Source organism: Schistocerca americana, unplaced genomic scaffold, assembly GCF_021461395.2.
Source record: "Schistocerca americana isolate TAMUIC-IGC-003095 unplaced genomic scaffold, iqSchAmer2.1 HiC_scaffold_1055, whole genome shotgun sequence".
NCBI classification, from domain to species: domain Eukaryota; kingdom Metazoa; phylum Arthropoda; class Insecta; order Orthoptera; family Acrididae; genus Schistocerca; species Schistocerca americana.
The window spans coordinates 7,501-12,500 of NW_025725107.1; the positions used below are offsets into that span (position 1 = coordinate 7,501).

At 53.0% G+C, this 5,000-nt stretch overlaps 1 non-coding gene across 1 annotated transcript in view; it reads right to left on the bottom strand.

Moving 5' to 3' along the window:
- Positions 1-885, bottom strand: part of LOC124559766 — a 1,910-nt gene extending 1,025 nt beyond the window's left edge. Inside the window, exon 1 of the ribosomal RNA XR_006968916.1 lies at positions 1-885. This exon is cut by the window's left edge and continues 1,025 nt beyond it. This is a non-coding gene — a ribosomal RNA (small subunit ribosomal RNA).
- Between the last annotated feature and the right edge of the window lie 4,115 nt (positions 886-5,000).

The following is a 5,000-nucleotide window of genomic DNA, read 5'->3' on the forward strand; positions in this document are numbered from 1 at the left end:
CAGGCGGGCTTGCCTGCTTTAAGCACTCTAATTTGTTCAAAGTAAACGTGCCGGCCCACCGAGACACTCACTCAAGAGCACCCTGGTAGGATTGCAACGGGGTCCGCCTCGGGACGCACGAGCACGCACGAGGCGCGTCGCACGCCTTCAGCTCGCCCCACCGGCAGGACGTCCCACGATACATGCCAGTTAAACACCGACGGGCGGTGAACCAACAGCGTGGGACACAAATCCAACTACGAGCTTTTTAACCGCAACAACTTTAATATACGCTATTGGAGCTGGAATTACCGCGGCTGCTGGCACCAGACTTGCCCTCCAATAGATACTCGTTAAAGGATTTAAAGTGTACTCATTCCGATTACGGGGCCTCGGATGAGTCCCGTATCGTTATTTTTCGTCACTACCTCCCCGTGCCGGGAGTGGGTAATTTGCGCGCCTGCTGCCTTCCTTGGATGTGGTAGCCGTTTCTCAGGCTCCCTCTCCGGAATCGAACCCTGATTCCCCGTTACCCGTTACAACCATGGTAGGCGCAGAACCTACCATCGACAGTTGATAAGGCAGACATTTGAAAGATGCGTCGCCGGTACGAGGACCGTGCGATCAGCCCAAAGTTATTCAGAGTCACCAAGGCAAACGGACCGGACGAGCCGACCGATTGGTTTTGATCTAATAAAAGCGTCCCTTCCATCTCTGGTCGGGACTCTGTTTGCATGTATTAGCTCTAGAATTACCACAGTTATCCAAGTAACGTGGGTACGATCTAAGGAACCATAACTGATTTAATGAGCCATTCGCGGTTTCACCTTAATGCGGCTTGTACTGAGACATGCATGGCTTAATCTTTGAGACAAGCATATGACTACTGGCAGGATCAACCAGGGAGCTGCGTCAACTAGAGCTGAGCAGCCGGCCGCCCGGGAGTGTGTCCCGGGGGCCCGCGCGAACACGCAAGCGTCCGCTCAATTATTCTGCAAACAGGAGGAGGCTGAGCTCCCCTGCACAATACACCTCGAAACCCTCTCAGGTCCCGGCGGCGCGCAGCGCCGTCCTAAGTACTTGGTCGGGTTCGAGAGAGGCGCAATCGCCCGGAGTTTGGCGAGTAGACGCTTTAGGTGCGACCACCCGTGCTCCCAACTGAGCTTGCCGCTGCCGACAGAGGCCCGGGAGCGTGCTGTCGTGGCATTGCCGGCGGGAGACAACACGCGCCACCTACGGTGGCCGGCAGCTCCAACGCCAGCGCCACAGAAGGACAAAAGCCCCACTTGGGTGCCGAAGCGAACTCTCCCAGCACAGCGCACGCGCCAACACGTCCGCACAGCTGCGATACAATCCACCTGCGAGAACCGCAGAGGCGACCGAGCAGCAGACGGCGTCGCGGCGCCGAGCGCCGGGCGGCGGCGCATCCTCAGCGCACACAGTCCTCAATCGGACCAGCACACTGCAGATGTCCACCGCGCTTCGCACCGGGCCCGCGAGGACCTACTTTGGCCGCACGGCGCCGCGTGCAGGGTGCGCCGGCGCGCAGCTGCGCCGCCTGCCGCCTCCGTCGGCCGGCGCGCCTGCCACTGGCCGCCCCCACCAGCCGGCTGTAGCGCGTGCGCCCACGCACCGCGCGGCCAGCACGCCGGAAGGCCCCCCCTCACCGGCCGGGGACGGTCCCACCCAGCCACCGCCGCGTATCGCTTCACACCCACATGCCATTCACGTTCGTGGGCATGGTGGGTATCGCTGAAACAACCGGTTGGTAGCTCAACCGATCGTCGCCATCACTGATTCACCTCTAGCGAGAACAACCGCACCACAACGGTTTACCAGTTCTTCATTTGCGTAACGTCACCAGCAAACGTAGACGTCCATCGCCATTTGCAAATTCAACGATTGTTGCATGCCTGTGTCAGGTGTCACGACACACTATGTCTGCCCACATACACGCAACAACATGTGCACGCTTCGCGAACACGTGGAAGGTGGCCCCCGTACGTATGCGATGTCCATTGCGCGAACGACTGTCAACCGGCCTCTGTCGCATGTCGCAGATGTGGAACGCAGTGCACCATGCTATCACGGTGTGTGAGAAGAGACGACTACGTCTGACAACACGCGCCACTACATCAACAGACGGCTCATGCTGATCGCCATCCACGGCATACCATACTGCAATCCAGCTCTTATAGGGAGACGACACGTAGCTGAGTGCACAATATTTGGACCGTATGGTTCGCCGTTGTTGGCGCAGTCGTGGTACGGTCACACATGTACCACGATGTATCATTCAGTACATGAGGACCAATGTGCGGTACAGTGTGTGATTTGGACGTACAACATCAGCGGACAGTTGCCACAAGCCGTACCACAACGTAGGCTGTGCTTCGCCATGCGAATGCCAATGAACAACTGCGAAGGGCATTGAGCATGTACGTCCTGCCGCCATCCGCATTACAGTGTATAGCTGCAAGGTGTTTAACATGAAGCGATACTCTGGGGACCGGGCAGTGCGAGTAGCAAACTATATTGCGGGGGTTGCAGTTAGGCAACACTACACTAATTTAACGCGTCGTATGACAATTACAGAGCAGGTTAAGGCCCAACGTGTGTTGGGTTAAGGCCCAACGTGTGTTGGGTTAAGGCCCAACGTGTGTTGGGTTAAGGCCCAACGTGTGTTGGGTTAAGGCCCAACGTGTGTTGGGTTAAGGCCCAACGTGTGTTGGGTTAAGGCCCAACGTGTGTTGGGTTAAGGCCCAACGTGTGTTGGGTTAAGGCCCAACGTGTGTTGGGTTAAGGCCCAACGTGTGTTGGGTTAAGGCCCAACGTGTGTTGGGTTAAGGCCCAACGTGTGTTGGGTTAAGGCCCAACGTGTGTTGGGTTAAGGCCCAACGTGTGTTGGGTTAAGGCCCAACGTGTGTTGGGTTAAGGCCCAACGTGTGTTGGGTTAAGGCCCAACGTGTGTTGGGTTAAGGCCCAACGTGTGTTGGGTTAAGGCCCAACGTGTGTTGGGTTAAGGCCCAACGTGTGTTGGGTTAAGGCCCAACGTGTGTTGGGTTAAGGCCCAACGTGTGTTGGGTTAAGGCCCAACGTGTGTTGGGTTAAGGCGCAACATAGGTTAGGTTAAGGCGCAACATAGGTTAGGTTAAGGCGCAACATAGGTTAGGTTAAGGCGCAACATAGGTTAGGTTAAGGCGCAACATAGGTTAGGTTAAGGCGCAACATAGGTTAGGTTACGGCGCAACATAGGTTAGGTTAAGGCGCAACATAGGTTAGGTTAAGGCGCAACATAGGTTAGGTTACGGCGCAACATAGGTTAGGTTAAGGCGCAACATAGGTTAGGTTAAGGCGCAACATAGGTTAGGTTAAGGCGCAACATAGGTTAGGTTAAGGCGCAACATAGGTTAGGTTAAGGCGCAACATAGGTTAGGTTAAGGCGCAACATAGGTTAGGTTAAGGCGCAACATAGGTTAGGTTAAGGCGCAACATAGGTTAGGTTAAGGCGCAACATAGGTTAGGTTACGGCGCAACATAGGTTAGGTTAAGGCGCAACATAGGTTAGGTTAAGGCGCAACATAGGTTAGGTTAAGGCGCAACATAGGTTAGGTTATGGCGCAACATAGGTTAGGTTACGGCGCAACATAGGTTAGGTTACGGCGCAACATAGGTTAGGTTAAGGCGCAACATAGGTTAGGTTAAGGCGCAACATAGGTTAGGTTAAGGCGCAACATAGGTTAGGTTAAGGCGCAACATAGGTTAGGTTAAGGCGCAACATAGGTTAGGTTAAGGCGCAACATAGGTTAGGTTAAGGCGCAACATAGGTTAGGTTAAGGCGCAACATGGGTTAGGTTAAGGCGCAACATGGGTTAGGTTAAGGCGCAACATGGGTTAGGTTAAGGCGCAACATGGGTTAGGTTAAGGCGCAACATGGGTTAGGTTAAGGCGCAACATGGGTTAGGTTAAGGCGCAACATGGGTTAGGTTAAGGCGCAACATGGGTTAGGTTAAGGCGCAACATGGGTTAGGTTAAGGCGCAACATGGGTTAGGTTAAGGCGCAACATGGGTTAGGTTAAGGCGCAACATGGGTTAGGTTAAGGTACAATATGGGTTAGGTTAAGGTACAATATGGGTTAGGTTAAGGTACAATATGGGTTAGGTTAAGGTACAATATGGGTTAGGTTAAGGTACAATATGGGTTAGGTTAAGGTACAATATGGGTTAGGTTAAGGTACAATATGGGTTAGGTTAAGGTACAATATGGGTTAGGTTAAGGTACAATATGGGTTAGGTTAAGGTACAATATGGGTTAGGTTAAGGTACAATATGGGTTAGGTTAAGGTACAATACGGGTTAGGTTAAGGTACAATACGGGTTAGGTTAAGGTACAATACGGGTTAGGTTAAGGTACAATACGGGTTAGGTTAAGGTACAATACGGGTTAGGTTAAGGCACTTGGGGGGGGGGGGGGCCCGGTTTGTTGATTGTGATTATCGTAAGTAAATGACTGCGGCATCATCTGATTTGCCACGTCAGGGTGCACCTTTGGCTCATAACAGGCGGCGCTCTGATTCCATGCTTGTGGCAGACCTGTGTCTTTCATTCCTGCCATTGTTTGTGTGGTGTGACAGGAGGCAGTATTGTGATGTTGGGTGCACCCCTGTCTGGGACATGTGTGGGTGTTGGTGGCTTAGCTGAGCAATGGTGGTTGTCGGAAGGGTGGGATATTCTGTTTTCCGAGTGGACCTCCCGGTCTGGTTATGATAGTGTGGATTGTCTAATGTGGCAGAGAGGATGCACTGGGTGTTGTTCCATGCTGGTGCTTACATATTGTCTGTGTGCCTGTTACAGGCAGAGAGTAGTGCGTGATAAGAGTGTCTGGCTGACGTGTGATTGTGAGCAGAGTCTTTCAGCATGTATACGGACAGGTCTATACATTATCTGTATTCTGATGGCTCTATCTATTACTAATCAGCGCCGTGTATACGTTTAATCCGGTTCCAGTCGAAACTATTGTA